The sequence below is a fragment of the Phasianus colchicus genome, chromosome 6 (assembly GCF_987193195.1).
Source record: "Phasianus colchicus chromosome 6, bPhaCol1.hap1.1, whole genome shotgun sequence".
NCBI lineage: Eukaryota > Metazoa > Chordata > Aves > Galliformes > Phasianidae > Phasianus > Phasianus colchicus.
In genome coordinates, this window is record NC_143441.1 from 52345639 (window position 1) to 52363852 (window position 18214).

The following is an 18214-nucleotide window of genomic DNA, read 5'->3' on the forward strand; positions in this document are numbered from 1 at the left end:
GGAGCAGAAATATATCAAGGTCTTTAATTGAGCTTTATCACTCTTAAGATAAATAACACATAATGGTTTTTTGACGGTATTAGCTGGGCTGTTTTTAAGAGCCATCTGACAGTCACCATAATGCTATATTCATTTTCCTCTGACAGTTGAAAGCATTGGACCATGACTTGATGGCTTAATAGCCTCTCTCCTAAATCACCTTTGATATGTTACAGGACTGTATGAAGAAAAAAATATACTTACGTGAATTAATGCTCCTAGTTTCTAGGACTAACTCTAAATTCTGTTAACCTGATCCTTTTTGAATTTCTTTTCCTGAGATTAACATGAATATCTTAGAATCACAGAATAACCCAAGTTGGAAAGGACCTATAAGGATTGTTGAGTCCAGCTCCTAAGATGAGTAGGCAAACAAGAAGGTTGAAGCCTCCTTCAACCAAGTGTTGGTTGACTATTCATATGGAATCGTTGAATCAGAGTGGTTTGGGTTGGAAGGGACCTTTCAGATCATGTAGCTCCAACTCCCTGCTATAGGCAGGGACACCTCCCTGTAGACCAGGTTGCTCACAGCCCCATCCAGCCTGGTCTTCAGTGCTTCCAGGGAGGGGGCATCCACAGCCTCAATGCACAACCTGTTCCAATGCCTCACCACCCTCACAGTCAAAAATTTCTTCTTGATATCTAGTTTAAATCTACCCTCTTCCAGTGTAAAGCCATTTCTCCTGTCCTGTCACTACCTGCCTTATAATAAGTCCCTATAGCTTTCCTATAGTCTCCCTTCAGGTACTGGAAGGCCACTATAGGGTCTCCTCAGAGCCTTCTCTTCTCCAGACTGAAATGCCCAACCTCTCTCAGCCTGTCCTCATAGGGGAGGTTGAATCATAGAGGTTGGAAAAGACCTCTAAGATCATCAAGAACAACCATCCACCTACCACCAATACTGCCCAATGACCATGTCCCTCACTGACACACCTACCCTTTATTGACAGGGACAGTGACTCCACCACTCCCTGGGCAGCTGCTGACTATTCTTTCAGAAAAGAAACTCTTCCCAATCTTATCCTACCCGGAAACCTCTTTTCTGTGTAATAAAACAGTTAATACTGTTGGAATCTATTGCAGCTTTAACTCTTCACTGCAGTGATATCTTCACAATATCCAATCTTGATGGTAGCAAAAGCCTGATGATGCTTTAGCATACTGCCAAGGCTGAACCACACTGTTGTGTGGGCTCTGTGCTGAGATGTGAATGACAGCACCACATGCCAAAACATGGAACAAAATTTCCTGGGAACTCTTGGCCAGAACTCATGTGAGAATTGCTTTACAGTTTAAAAAAAATCTGTTTTTTTTTTTTTTCACGTCATAAATTTCTCAGCCTCATCCAAAAACATCATCACAAAATCATCTGGCAGCATCTGTTTCCTTTATATATGTAAAACTTCTTTAAAAATGATGAACTTTATTTTGTCAAACACAAATACATTCCTCACAGACCTTCAAATTTTCCATATTAAGAAGACAAATGATGAATGGGGAAGGAGTCAAGGACAGTGGGTCAGATGTAGATTGCTGTGCTGTAAACATCTACATTTTTTTCTTATGAAACCCAACCAACAAGTTCAAAGTCAGCCAAGCAGTCAATCCCCAAGAAGAAAGCAGCAGGCAGTCATCAACAACAGTCTTCGCATTAACAGAAATGGTTCCTTAAGTGATTGCACTTCCACCAGTCAACTTCTACCAGCAGATAAATGTCTCCTTCAGGGTATGCCCAGAACCATGCACATTTTGATGGCACTGAGCAGCTAAGCATGTAATTTATATTTATGCACTGTCAAGGTTTAAAAACCAATCATTTCTCTGAATCTAGTTGAGGATTGCAAAAAGCGTTTGCACCAATTTCAATCTCTGCAAATTTTTTTTGTTTTTATTTCCATTTTATCCAGTATTTGTTTTTCTTTTTTTTTCTTCTTTTTTTTTTCTTTAATCCAAGAGTCAGAGATTTTAAGTCTGTCTCTTAACTAAGAACAGTTAAACTCACACAAGCATGTCCTAACCATTAGGCTGCAGTCTGGTGGGTTCTGAAATCCTCCTGTCAGGTCTTTTTTGCTGTTTTCCATGCTAATTAACAGTTACCTGAGCAAGAGAAAGGAATAGGGTTTGCAGTTAGCACATGAACCCAGGAGAAAGGAAGAAAGCTGCATTTACACCATGCTCCAATGAATGCATACATTACTTATGTTAATTAGAAGTGGGACTCAAGTCTAGCTCCCTTCCCTCCAGTAGCTGACTAGCCTCTGGGGTTCAAAAATTACATTCACTAATGTCTCTGTCTCTCTCTCTCTGGTCCAATTCATACTGAATTATCTCATGCAAAGCACAGTGGCTTAAGGAGAGAGCTGAAGCATCCACCCCCTCCTGATGGCCTGCTGGTTAGTGTGGAGGCTTGATCTCTGGAGGCACAGAGATGATAGAATCACAGAAGCAGAGAATAGCTTTAGGTTGGTGGGGACCTTAAAAATCACCTACTTCCAACCCCCTGCCTTGGGCTGGATGTCACTTACCAGCTCAGGCTGCCCAGGGCTCCATCCATGGCCTTGAGCACCTCCAAAGATGGGATACCCACAGCTCTGGGCAGTGCCAGGGCATCAGCACCCTCTAAGTAGAGAATTTCTTCCTCATATTTAATCTGAATTAATCCTCCTTTTGTTCAAAGCCATTTTCCTCCTTGTCCTATCACTATCAGATTGTGTACAAAGGTCTGTCCCCCTCCTGCTTGTGATGTTCCTCCAAGTACTGCAAGGTCTCCCTGCAGCCTTTTCTTCTCCAGGCTGAACTCCCTTAACCACGCATCTTCCCAGGTATAAGGAAGCAATCTTTTCTTCTCCTCCACAGAAGATTCCTTTCTTTTTTCGTAAATATTTTTAAAATCTCTGTATTTATTTAACAAGAGACTAAGTTATTTAATTCCAAGAGTATATATCATACTGTCAGTTCCCTAAGAGGATGAGGCAGTATCCTACAGTAGAAAAAAAAACAAGCTCTAAACTTCCTGAAGTTGCAGAACTCGAGACACAACACCCTATTTGCATTTCTTATTACCCAGCCTGGATAGTGTCCTATTGACAGAAGTGGCTTTTGCAGATCTCCTTTTGCTCCTAGAACTGGCTTGGATGCTGTGAATTCTGCTTGGCAGCTTGACTGACAGCACTGTAACAAGCAGCACAGTGACATATTATTCACCTTCACAGATCTGACCCAGAGTGATTTATTAAGTCTCACACAAGAAGTGTGCAGCAGACTACAGGGCTGAACTTGTTTCCTGAATACTAATGTAGTACCTGACCTACAGGATCATCCCTCTCTGAAGACTTCACTTCTGAGAGTCTTAACAACCAGATGCTTTTCAGTCACATTTTGACATCTCAGAATTCAGTCATGAACATTTTCCCTAGGACGAATTCTGATTTGTGGGATCAGAAACTCAATTATTTTTATCTTGATGCTTCGTGGTTAATGCTTCACTTTGTAACGTAAAATATAATTTCACTCTCCAGTTTGGTATACCAATGGTTTCTTTCCTATTTTGACTTAGAAAGAGTAGCATGTTCCAAAAAAGCTGTCCATAAGAAATAAAATCAAATCATTTTTTTTTTCTTTTTTTCCTTGTTTTTTTAAATGTAGCATAGAAAGGAAATGTCATTCTGACTGACAAGGTCTTAAATAGAAGACCTCCCAAAAGGCTCAAGAGAGCTTTTTTGAATAGAAGTAGAGTTTTGTTGGCCATTATGGACACAAGAGTAGCTGAGTTATTTATTTGCATTTGATGTTTTATCATATGTGGGGGAGTTAACAACTCTATGATTAGCATGGTAAATCTGAACAAACCAACTATCCCTGTTCAGGCCTGGTATTGTTAACTCAATTAAATATCTTGTAGCCTGCACGTACCAAATGATAAACTGGAGGCAGGGTAAAGAAAAAGATTGTTGTAAGATATATAGGCCTGTGCTACAGAATAATCATGATAGTGAGGCAGACGACAGTGATCAGAGGGAAGAAACCTTATATGGGAGAACGTTTAGCTGATGTTTTTCCAAGCAGACAAAGTGCTCTTCATGTTTTGGAAAGATTTCAGATTTGAGAATTCTCATTTCAAAAACTAGAAAAAAAATCACTGCCATGTTCAGTGTGAAATGGAGGTTGGGAAAGAGAATAGTTAACTTGTAGATTTGCCCTTATTATTAAAACTTACATTTATTTGAATTTCTCTTTGTTGTTCTACAGATGGCACTAAAACACTTTTTAGGATTTTATGTAAATCCTAATAGGCATGATTTCTCTTCTCCTCTCCTCTCCTCTCCTCTCCTCTCCTCTCCTCTCCTCTCCTCTCCTCTCCTCTCCTCTCCTCTCCTCTCCTCTCCTCTCCTCTCCTCTCCTCTCCTCTCCTCTCCTCTCCTCTCCTCTCCTCTCCTCTCCTCTCCTCTCCTCTCCTTTTCTCCTATATCTATCACATCACCAGCAGATATCATTGTCCATTTATATATACCCTGCTTTATCTTATTCTCTTACATGCTGCTAAAGAACTGCCAACACGAAGAAATAATACAACCTTGTACTACTGCACAAACAGAAGTGATGATAACAACAGTCATTCACTATCTATTTTAAGAGCAGCCTCCTTTGTGTTTTCTTTGTGCCGTCCTCACTAATAATAATTCTGTATTTCTCTACCTGAAGAAAGGCAGTAAGATATTTTCCGAAATGGATCCATAAAAAATCCAAACTGCTCAAATTTTTAGGATCTGCTAAGGAAAACAAACATACGGTGGCTACACTATCAGATATAGTGACTGATCCTAATGAGTTATTCACATATGACAGTCCTTTGGACCTTCATTTCTCCAAGACTGCACTATATCATTGCAGCCACAGATGTGAAATAATTGCTGAGGTTCTATGGACACTATTAATCAATGTATAAAATTAATGATATGATGTGTTACATCATCATTGAATTATCCTAAGTTACTTCCTGATCATATTTCCCAGAATTTAGTGTGTATGCAGAATTCAAGAGTACTAATTGAAATTATAGTGAGCTTTGACTAATTTAAAGTAAGAACTGCCTCAGAGGCTAAATTTCTTATAGTTAAGTATCTTAAGAACTTTAGCTCTCAAAGTACTGCAAGTTATTGGGAGGGAACTTGTCAGAATTTTCTCTATCTACTGGCTTAAATTCAGTAATAAGTACAAGAAATACTTCTATTCTTTCACAGATTAAAAGATTAGATCCTGAAATGTTCATTTGGACAAAAAGCAAATTTATCTAGTGCAGGAAGGAGCAGGAAGGAAATTGTAAGACGTAAGATTTTTATATGCATATCCTTATATCCATTTTTCTACTGCAATGAGGAACCGTTGGTGGGATAATCGGTGTGGATTATCTCAGCAACCTCTTAGGTATACTTGGTAAGCTGCTTCATAGATTAATGATCTCCGTCTGGGTGGCAGTTAAATAACTTGGTAATGACTGTAATCGTACTGCCAAAAGATTATGTGAATACTATTCATAGTGAGCCTTGTTTGAAAGAGCATTTCTTGAGCAAGCTGAGACCTCTTTCTTTCAAACAATAGTCCATGGTTCTTGTTAAAAACATGTATTTCTGGATACTTTATGTGGGGTTATTCCTACATATAGCTGGAACTCATTTTTATAGATTAAATAATTACACAAATGTCATTTTCCAAATGCAGATATCTATGTATGTGCAGTGCCTCAAATGTTCATTACAATCAATATAACAGAGCCTAAAGAGCTGTTCCATTCACTAGGTGGAGGCCAGATCAGATCAGTAGCTCTCTTTGGGTCTTGACTGAGTCACAGAACCATAAGCATTAGGTATTCTTTTGAATGTATCCTGGCTTTTTGGGTTTTCTCTTGGTCCCTTGGGTCTTGCAGTGAGTTGCAGACATCAGACATCCAAGGGGATCTCCACTATCACTGGACACCTATGAAATCACAGCTGAATCAAACTCTGTGTCCCTACTGACAATAATGGGGGTATCAACACAATATACAAATGTAGACAAGATTCTGTTCCTAGAGTCCAGAAATATAATATATTTGCTTTTAGCTGGGAAAATATTTGTAGGTCATTAATCTCTTCACAGTTTCCGTCTCAACAGAAGACTGAGAAAAGGTCACTGTAATTTTGAGGTGATGGCTGCTGTTATCTACAAATGGGGTAGGATGTGAGCATTGAAGGTCTTGTTCTGTCTGTTTTGGACAACAGCTTTCAGATGGTATATTATCCTAAGAATCTATTACAAGATTTCTCTTATCTTCTGAAGAAGGAAATGTAACAGATTAAAAAGTCTTTGAGACAAATAAGATGCTCAAAGAACATTTGTTTTGCTCACCCAGCCACTTTCTGTTTCTGGCAGTTTTCTTTTTGGCAATGGATCCTGAAGTCTTGTACTTAGCACCAGTACCTAATTCTCTTTTCACTTCATCATATCTCTCTTTTCTCACTCTGGAGAAACAACTAATCATACATTTTGAATTGTTATGTCTCTGTATTGTAATAGGATGGTTCTCTGGAGAGCTGGGTTTAATTCTTGCCCTTGACATTGAACCGTAGCATATTTTTTGATAAATCTTTTGATTTCATCTTTGTTATTTAAAAAGACTCATTAAGTCTAATTTACTTTGTGTCTATATTGCTCTTTCTATACTTACCTAAGATCCATTTACTGTGACATAGGCAAGTTACTTGTCAAAGCCTGAATTAGGTATCCTGGGGCCTCTTCGTATTCACTGGAGAGAAAGAAATAGTGCAACAGGATGACTTGCCTAGTGCTAAGAAAAAAAAATGTTCTCTGTACGTGCCTACTTCTCTCCAGTGACTATAAAAAAAAAAAAAAAAAGAGAGAGAGAGAGGAAGTAACATAAACTGAGATATGTAACTTTTATATATTTACAATTTGGTGCAGTGAATTGCATGCTTGATAAGTAGGACCTTTGGCAAAATACTTTAAGTATATGCTGTTTATTTAAGCGGAGAGCGCTGATGATAAAATTAACTGCAATCAATTATCATATCAACCTGAACCATTTTGTAAAGCTGGGGAAGCATAACAAATGTGGAACTCCTGTTTCTTGTCAGTGTTATTTTCCATCATCCATGCCTGGTTGACTCAAAAAGAACAGCAGAACACTGAAGTTTCTTTGTGAGGGGTCTCTGTCCCTCACTTCTGTGTTTCTCTCTCTGGCATTTGCTATCTTGATTTATAGGATTTTCCAAATCTGTCTTCTTTCTTAGACAGGAGTCTGTATAAAACTAGAGAAATAATTCTTTTACAGTTTTGACTCTCAGAAATACATTCACATTTGCATCTACTCTGGCAAAAAGAAAAAGAAAAGGACTTAGATCTCAGCAGGAGTCGTTTCAGGGAGTTACAAAGTCATTAGTTATAAAGTCTGCTAGTGAGAAGAATCTCCAGACAGATTGCTTTCTTAGGAGCAGACTGCATAAATATCTAAAATAATTATGTAGGTAAGCAAAGGATACAAACTGGTCTAAATTCATATTATTATTCCTCCCTTAATGTCCTCAAATATTCAATAACACAGAGCAAAAAAATTGGCTCTTTTACACATCTTGGAAGGTGTTTGATGGAGAAATGCCTGATTTACAGGAGCATTTTTGTAAATCATCCTTTTCTCTCATTAGTTAATAACACATGGAAAAGCTTTGCTGACATTCAGAATATGAACAGTCCTTCAGTTTTCCTCTCTGCTCTTTGGCCACTATTACACTGAGGACTGTCTTGTTCCACGAATAGCAGCCTTGAAGACAACAGGTCTAACATGATGGCAGAAGAAAGGTGGAAGGAAGGGTCCTTTCTGACCAGGATACTCTACACTTGATTAGATGAGGTAGTGAGATGGCTTATACAATATACTAATGTAAACAGCTGTTGACAGTGATACCTATTTGTGACTGAATCTGTAATTAAGTCCTGATTAATTGCGCAGTAAAGAAAGCTAAAATGCTTATCCTTCATATACAAAAGCTCCTAGAAATGGAAATTCCCTACACTGATGTTCCATTATGTTTCTTTCAACTTCCCTGCTTCAGCTCATCTGAATGTTAATTCTTTTCAGTTTCCTTTCTTCCAGCTTTTATTTTCATGCAGCTCACTCTATAGAGAGGAAATAGTACTGGGCTGACCCATCAGGCAACAGAAAACCATGATGCTCAACTGGCTTGAAGAATGTCATGTCATTACCACCTAAAAAGATGCCTTACAAAATAGTGCTTATTAGAGGAGAAGTAGGTAGGTGAGTAGGTAAATGATAGAGAGAGATAAATTGCTTGCTATGTAGAAGACACAAATAGGTAGAAGAATAGACAGGTAGATGAGTAGATCTGCTGCTCCTTGATTGTTTCAGATGTCAAGATTACAAGTCTAATGAACTGACTGATTAATGACCTTCCTCTTAGAAACTTAATGGTTATAATTACAGCTGAGGTCAACCTGTCAGCAGCTGCTTGGCAAAAGTAATTAATCTGGTTTATTCTCTTCCTCTAGGGAAAATAAATAATGTATATATCTTCTGCTGGTTGTCTTTTGTAGCTAGGCTTTCTCAGCTTCTGAAGAACTTTCAATTTAAATACACTATAAGTGTTTCTTTATTAAGGGAAATAAAAGTTTAAGGTCGGTGAAAGCTCAGAAGCAAAATGCCAATCATCTGAAAGTGAATGCAATTCATAAACCTGAAGTTCTCTTCATTTCTGCATTTCTACTCTGGTACTTGGAGATTCTGTGCATATTCCACTCTCATTCACCAGAAACTGCACATGTAGGTTAACTATAATTTTGGAAACATCTGTCTCACTAGTTTGGGCAGACAGGAGTGATGGAATTCAACTCATCTAAGAGATAAGTACCTTTTCTAGGTTACACTTGTAGGATGTTTCTATGGTCAGTGGAGACATATAGACACTTCCAAATACCAACTCAATCTTCCTTGAGATGTGACTAACAGAGAGTAGATGAAATATGTATGGGAAATTCTGGATATCATTTCATTGTATTTCATTTTAGTCACTAAAGAGAAAGTGCACGACAAGCTTAGATTTGATTTATAACTTCTAAATAGCTAATGAAATCTAAAAGATCTTCACTTGCTCCCTTGTTTGGACTAATTTACCTTCATCACTCGCTAAGTCCTCTTTTACAAATCTGAAGGCTTCCTGCACATACTCCTGTACCACAGCCTTTTCTGAAGCAGTGTCTAAATTTTAAAATGTAATGTAAATGGAAGGTTTAAAACATGTCCAGAGCAATTAGCAGTTTTAGCTTAATTGCTATGTAGTGTGATTTATACATCAAAATCTATTATGCAACTTTGAAAAATCTCTCTTGTCACCTATGCAGCAGTTATATACAAAGAATATCTTCTAATTCAGGCCCTCTGTTATTTAGGAGGACAGACACTGCAATAATGCTCTATGGGGGCATTTCAATTAATTCTTCTGCAGTTTACATATATAATTAATCAGCTTGCCTTCACTGTCTAAGCATTCTCATCAGTGTTTGGGATTATGCTCAGCTCCCTTTACAAAGCTGCATTCTCTTTGCACAAATTTCAAAAGGAATATCTCATAGAAGAAGATTCTGCTGCTTCAACTTCTGTTCTCTCATTCTCTGTCTTCATTTTTTCTGAGCCTCTGTAATGTTTGAAGTCTTCATGCTTGCATTTGCATCCTCCTGAGAAGATCCTACAGGGAGAGACTAGAATGAAGAATTCTAACCACCCAGAAAGACATTAAAAATAAAGTCGTATTTTTCTCAACTGCAACAACAGAGAAGCATGTTTCCATAGTAGCAGCAGTGCTACTGGATGAGTCCTCACAGACCCTATCCAGCTTGCTTGGTAGAGCCCTGCTTTACCTCATAGCACAGCTGAAGATTGCAAACACCTACATCTCCACTGTACCACAAGTGTCAATAGTCCCCATCAGGAATCTCAGTCTATCTTAGGGTGCTGTTTTCAGAACTAGCTAGGAGATCAAGATAAACACCTAAATTGCTGAACAAGAATGATAATTAAGCCTAGGTTTCAAGGTGAAGTCAGAAACATCCAAGTTACAAGATATCACACACACTGGCACCTTATGAAACTTGTGTTGGTCTTCCATCTGCCACTAAATGCTTACTCCAGTGGGCCTTTCTCCTTTTCTTTCTTCCTTTTTTCTCCTTCTGTAACTGCAATGCCTCACAGAACACCTCTGCTCTTTCTTCTGTTTCTCCTTCAGTTTTCCTTATACTGAGTGTCTTACCTGCCTTGTTTTTCAGAGATGAATGTGATACTGTAGAGCTTTTAGTCAGTTCCCTTCCGAAGGGAACAAAGTCAATAAGACAAAAAATAAAAACCCCAACACAACAAAAACCCACTCTTACAAATAAAGATAATAAAGGCAGAAGTCAACTTTGATTCTGAAATTGGGATTCATATGCTGTAATTTAGGCATTTAAGGTTACATACCTAAAAATTAAGAATCTAATTTAGAGGCAGAACTCCTTTAAATTCCTTGGGGAGGAATACAATGAGTGCAGTTGATCCCCTATCTTTCATAGAATCACAGAATCATGGAATTGTAGAATTGTTTGAGCTGAAGGGATCCTTAAAGCCATCTAGTCTCAATCCTTCTGATGAACAGGGACACCCACAGCCCCATCAGGTGCTCAGAGCCCTGTCCCCTGACCTTGGGTGTCTCCAATGTTGTGCTTAGTAAAAAAAAGACCATCCCTTGGCACTGCCTACACAGTATGATGGTCACAAAGGAAGCCTGTGAAACAGTTTGCTTTGGATCAAACAAGACCCAACTATACGTAACAGAATTTCTGATCTAGGACAGGTAAAACCCAGCACAGTCATTTTAGTGTTGTGTAGATTTTTCCCCAAAATAATATTGAAAAGTGTATCAGAAAGGGGGAAGTGTGAGCCAGGAAAGCTTAGACTAGAAGCTCTCAGGTAAATAGATGTGCAGAAGAACAGTGACTTGGAAGAGGTGCAATAGTGGAGCAATATGAATATATAGGAAAGGAAACATCTCTATACAGGAAAAACAACATAAGTATTAAATAAGGTAATTCTGGAAAAAGTGTGCGTGTGTGTACTTAATATTTCTATATTACTAAAAAATTGGCCCTATTTTTTCCCCATTGAGAAAAAGGAAAGGAATAATTAAATTTTTCTCCAAAAGTCTTCTTCCGGAATTTAAGTTTCAGGTCAATGGTTTCAAATGGTTTAAAGTGGTTTAAGAGCAACCTGTATTTGTGAACTGTTGTTTTGCCATAAGGAGGACAACGTCAAGTAAATCCTTACACCAACAGCTCATGGGAGACCTAAAGATGAAAAAGTAAAGCATTCAAAACGATCTCGTGAGATAAATTTGAACTTACATTGATGTGTCTGATATCTGGGTTTTTTTCAGACTAGTCAAACATTACAGCATGAGGTCAAAAATCCTTCTCCAAAATCAATAGTCTGTACAAAACGCCTTGCTCTCATGGAGGAAAGATTTTTTTGACACATGCACTGATCTCCCAAAACAGCCAAGAAATCACCAAAACCAATTTTCCAGCCAGCTCTGATGGAAACATATTATTTCATTTTGCTTTCTGCTATTTTCATATTTCATTGCTCAAATATGCAGCTATAAAGAAAGACAAGGATAGTACTGATAGAAATGTAGTACATTACCAAATCCTGAGCAGTCACCTGTGAAGCAGAGAGCAGAAAAAAATTAGAGGAATTTAGCTTCCTTTTGTCTCAATATGCCATTATATGACTCACCAAATGTTTCCCTCCATCACACATCAGAAGTCAAGGTACCAATGTTCTGGCAGTTCTCTTGCTGCTTACTGCTTCCTGCTAAAAGCATCGGAATTGTTCTCAAATAGCTGATAAATGCAAGTGCCAGAAGAAAGTAGGGGGGGAAAGAAAAGGGAAAAATGTGTATATATAAAAATAGGCAAGAAAACACATAGGCTATGAATTAATGGAATTGAATTATATTCTCTGGTGTGTCTCTGGGAGGAAAGATTGTTACTGGTGTTCCAGTAGCTGCTACTTTATTAGAAGTATTTCTATTTTTTCCCCAAAGCTTTTAAAGTGGAGAGATTGAGATTGAAAGCTGACTGGTCATTAAAAGCTACTTCCCTTTTGTCACTGAGCTTCTGGGAAGGAAAACATGAATAAAAAGCTGAGGGATGAGAATAGACAACACAGGCATCGATGTGTCATGTCCCATGCCCACATACTTGCCAGAAACAGCAAAGCAAAGCAAATGCCACACATCAGCAAAACAAATAAGTGCCCATTTAGCTTAAGTCCCAGAAAAAAAAAAAAGAAAGAAAGAAAGAAAGAAAAACCAAAACTTTGAGATCTTCTGGATAGCTCAAAGAGGGAAGACATGATATGACCAGGTATCAACTGTATTCATGCTGCTGGTACTGGAGATCTAATGACTATCCAACAGTAAGAGATTCGTTCTCCCACTTCGAACACACCATTCCCATAGCAAGCATATCTACAACAAACCAATAAATGAATAAAAACAGTCACAAGGGAACCCTGCGATGCACCCCTTTATTTCCTGATCAAAATTACAGGAGCCATTTTTACATTAACAGTGAACCAAAAAAAAAAAAAAGAGAGAGAGAAAAAAATCACACCAAAACCAACCATACAAAATACCCTGCTCTGAATTAACAAAATCCCTTTTCCAAGAACAGACCCGAGCACATGGGCAACCTTCATCAAGTGAGCAGGTCGAGTTGTTTTCTGCAACCAATGCAGACTTTTATCCAAGGATACAAGAACTCTTCAAAAACATTTCAAAGATGGCAAAGTCAGTAGAAAAGGAGTTCATTTTTTGATACAATATTGACTTTTCAAAAATATTCCACCTAACTTTAGTTAGGAAGAGAACAGTAAGTTAATGTCTTCACTGCTTCAGTTGTTGCAGCCTTTTCTGTATCAGAAAAAAAAGTGAAAAACCTTTTTTCAGTCAGAACTGGAACAATTTTCCTTAAATCCCCTGCAGAAGATATGACAGCTTTGCAATCAGTGATGGCGACATGCAGAAAATCATTCTATTAACACTTCTCTAAGCATAAAATTTACTCTTTGCTCATTCTTTCTGCTGAGCCCACCCACAAACATCCAAAATACTTATTTTTGAAATAAATTCCACAACCAAACCAAGGCCTCTTAGAATCAGAATCCCCCATTTCAGGCCCCATTTCAGGCACACTAGAAGCCCACAAGTTCCTCTCTCAAAAAAAGCATTAAAACACATGAAAATAACATAAATGCACAAGTAGAACAAAATAAATACAGAAATTTTGTCACAAATCTAGAGAAAAAGACACCGTGATTTGGGGACCTGATTTAACACATGCATCCTCCACTGTCACAAGTCGCCCTGTACGGCTTTGAGGTCGTTTCCTACGCCAACAAACAGCCATACTACTGCAGTACCAAGCACAGACCACATCTTAATTCAATTTATTTTTGTTTCCTGGCAACTCAGGTGGATTTTGTGGCTTCAGTTGGGCTCTCTACAACCACAGCAATACTGCTGCTTGTACACAAGGTGCATCCACACCTGCTGCTTGGTGGAATAAACTGCCAGGAGTGGTTTACTCTCAACCACTAGCTCTGAGGTACTGATTGATACATACAAGTGATTCTGCTTTTGCTTTGTCAGCTTTGCCATCTGCTTGCTTCTCCGTCATCTGCCCAAATGGGAGGGAAAAGCCTCACAGAATCCCTTCTCCTCCCAGATGCTCCCACCAGCAATGCAAAGAGACTTGGCAGTCCCCAAAGCGATTGCAATGTATTCCCTTTCATAGAATCATAGAATCACAGAACCATTCAGGTTGGAAAAGACCTCTGAGACCCCTAAACCCACCCCCACCGTGCTCACTGACTTTGTCCCCAGGTGCCACATCCCAGTGAATATTTTCCCTAATATCCAACCTGAACTGGCCCTGAAACCGAAGGCCATCACTTCTTGTCCTATCGCCATCACCTGGAGCCAAGGAGCCTGCAGACCATGCTTGGGGTGAGCTCAAGATTCAGCCACACCAGAATCCACACTCAGCCTATTTAAGGGATATCCTGGGTTGGGATGCTTGCTTCAGGGGCAGCTTTGTCTTTCTCTACAAGGATATCTAATGAAAACACATGATATTTCTCTGAAGGAAGCCCTCCATCTGTCTTTACGATCATTTCAGAGAAGTAAGGCAAGTAGAAAGGAAAAAAATAGAGTTGTAATGTCGTGGCTGTAGGATGGATAGTGGAGTCTATTGGTGCTGTACTGAATGCAATGGAAAGATGATGATAAAATGCACTGATTGATTAGAACATTTTAACTGATAAGTGTCGAAGGAACTGCAATCTGGTTTCCATGGGATCAGATCTGTGAAGGTCCTGGCTGCCATCTAGTGGAGCTGTGATGTACCTATAGACAAAAATAAATAGATAAATTGCAGATATGGGAATAGCAGAGAATTTACCTGAAGGTAAAATATCTTTGTTACTTGAGAAAAGATAAAGTAGCTAAAAGGTCGCATGGACACCAATGAAACTGAGGTCAGAACCACACCATAATTACAGAAAACAGGATATAAATGAGCACTGAAGTCATCTCACCCTTTATTCTGAGAAAGCTCAAGTCCTCCCTGTCGAACTAGGGAAAAGGGAATGAACAGATGTAGCCCTTCAACCTGGAATTGGCTTGACCAGAAGAAAGGACAGTACAGGCTGAGCATGGAGCAAGGATTATCATCATCATCTACAGAGTTCTGCACACTCTGACTTCCATACAGACAAAAGAGTGTGTCAAGTTAAGGGAGGGCAATAGGGGAAATAAAAAAAAAATCAGATATATTTCAGCCATTTGTGTAGACATGACAGCATTATTTACATTTTCATACATTATGTACATTATTAATTACATTGACTGCATCTTTTCCTGTAACTTTAAGAAATGTGTTCGTTGTCCACTTTAATACAGCAGTCTCGTTCAGTCACATACAAGATCACAAGACAATACTATTGCTGTATAAAATTACAAATAATCTTTCTTTTCTCATATTTTGAAATATTTGTATATATTAAAAATGATAACATTTGAGCCCAAATATAGTACAAATAACCATTTCCAGCAGTGTAATATGATATGTAATATGAGCATTGTGTATTTTTATTTGTTACTAAAGGACATTCTGCGAGTACAAAAACCATGTAACATTCATGATAAGTGAAATTCTCTTTTTAAGTGCTTTGGTTTTCATATTTCCACAGTATGTCATCAAATCACGTCTGCCGTGCAGGAAGTTCATCATCACTGATGGTGGATTTGCTTTACAGTAGGCAAGACGTGATTAAAAGGTTTATTCTTCATAGCATAATTTGCAAGACTTCCACCTTAAGAACACCCTGCTCATATCTTAATTTGATAAAATGAGAGCACAACTCAAGCTAGACAGTGAAGATATAATTGTCTCTCTTGCAATCAAAGCTGATATAGATTGCACATCTGACCTCAGTTTTAATTTTCAGACCTCTCCCAATCATCAGGGATCAGTGCTGCTAAGTGCCCTTTCGTGCTTGTGCCCAATCCATTGAAGGTAGACAAGGACAGCTCTCTTTCCCTATAAATACATACAGGCAACATTGAAGAGATGAAATATTAGTGCTTGGGTGTGTTAAGGGCTTTTGGTTTAGGTAAATTTTTTACTGCTAGAGTTTTTATTAGAATAATAAATTTCAATAAATCTTACTAAATATGTTGGGCTATATCTGTTTTTATGTCAGCTCTTCTTTATGGTTTCCTCTGACAAGGTCAATGTCCTTATGACTGTAGGATATCCCTTGGTGAGGTGGTGTTTAATGTATTATAGTTTGAATTGTAATTTAAATAGAGCAAAATATTGAAATAGACATTGAATCATAAAATATCCCCAGTTGGAAGATAACCATGGGGATCATCGAGTCCAGCATTGTTCTTTAGAATCTGAAATTGTCTCATTACATAAAAAACAATGATTGTTACTCGTATCAATGTTAGATAAAGCCAGAAATCATTCTATGATGCATCACTTCATTTTTTAATATCAAATGTATGCTGTTAGTCAGAGGCACCTTGCCCTTCCTACTGATCTCAAGGTTATTGACGGTCATGTAGAGTTGGGAAGCAATGTAAGGCACTAGGCTACACAGATTCTATGAAAAACAGTGTAAAAGGGTGATGGCCTGCATTAAAAAAAGATAAAAAATTCAAGGGCAAAGTGGATGAACAAAAGTCTTACAGGAAATATTATCTGAATGTGTAATGTTGAAGAAACTGCTCAAATGCCAACCATTGGGAAGACTTCCATTAAAAAAAAACTAAAATATGGAAGATGAGGTCTTCAGTGAAGCCATCCTGTCAAAATTAGTGTTTATTTTTGGCAGATGCCTTTGAGGGTTTTAAGAGAAAAGATAATCAGTACCGTGCAGTTGGTTGTGATGCAACGTGAAAGCCAAGTCCAAGTGATTTCAGTTATTTGGCAGTGGCAGAAATGAAGCACGTTTCTGCTTGCTGCAGCCTGCGGTGCGATTAGCTCAGACAGCTTGCCCAGGAGCTCTGATTTACTTCTGTCTTTACTCATTGCAGAGTAAACCCTGCAGCAATTTCCACACCCTGAGCCTGACTTTCTCACTCCAGGTCAATTTTTCATTGTTCTGGCCCCACTCCAAGCAAAAGGAAATCATACTCAGCACCGTTTACTCTTCAAAGGTCAAGAATTTTCTGTTGCTCACATTTTTCGTACCTATTTTACAAGTTTTCACGTGACGGACAGGAATGTGCTGAAACATAAACTTATGCAATAGGTGTGCATATGTTCCTAGTAAAGTGAGCTAAATAGAAATGATCTAAATTCAGTGCAATTCCCTTCCTGAAAAACAATGAAGACTGTGTGGGTTTTAGTTTTGTGTAACACAACATAATCAAGATTAAATTTGCTTATAATGTACCGTAATTTTTGCCACGTTCTCTGCATTTTACTTCTGTTCATGTTAGCTGAAATGATGTTTGAATGCAGCCAAATATCTTCCTTACTATATGTTCTGAAATGCAAGTCAGGGTTGTTCAAACAGATAGCTGGTATTCTTGATTCAGAGGGTTTGGGGTGCAAGCTCTTAATGCAGGCTTCTATAAAAGCAGAGAACAAGAGCCCTGAGAAATCTGTGCATTTATGTGCTTTCGTATCTATTCATAATATGTCCATTTAACCTCAGTATCATCATGGTAATATTATTTCAGAGTTTGAGAACCTAATTACCAGCCAGAAAATCCAATTAATACAGTAAGTATTTATAATACCTAATATGACATGTTATACCACTGGTTGAGACATGGAGACAAGCAAAATGCCATCACATATTCAGAAACTGGGTGAGCCAGACAATGACTGATCTCTTTAGAAGAAGGAAGAATTTTGATTGTTTTTTAATCTCCTTTTACCTTCCAGTTATAGTGCATGATGGCCTTCAGGGGAAATTTTGCAGTTAATTGTACAACAGAAATGCAGAAGTTGTAGGAGATTTTTCTATATCTAAATGTCTGTGGGTAGAGGTGGGTAACATGTAGACTTTTTACTCTAACTGCTTACTCTGGTCTCTCTTTCTAATGGGTAGAGGCCACAATCTCCTAAGGCTGATACACCTCCTTTTTCAGGAAAGAAGACTCACTCAAATACTTCTGCTACAGGTCATTTCCATGCCACTTTTGCATACTAGCTGGATGCTCTATATCAGTGAAAGCCATGCAAATTTACCTCTGTTATTCACTTGAAAGAAATCATCAACCACTCAGCATGTTCTTCCATCTCGCTCGTCTTCAACCTTTTTGGATAAGGAAAGGAAATAAAAATGAACGACACCATAGGGCCTTCAACATAACCTGTGTTCTATGGAGAAATGGAAACAAACACCTTCCCACACTCTGTCAGACTCTCCTCCAACACTCAGCACTGAAATCAAACATGGCTGCATTTTTCACAAGCTGGAGGGAAGAAACAAAGAGAAAAACACTTTTGTTTAAGAGGAAGGATGATACCTCCTTGGCATTCAGCTTTCAGA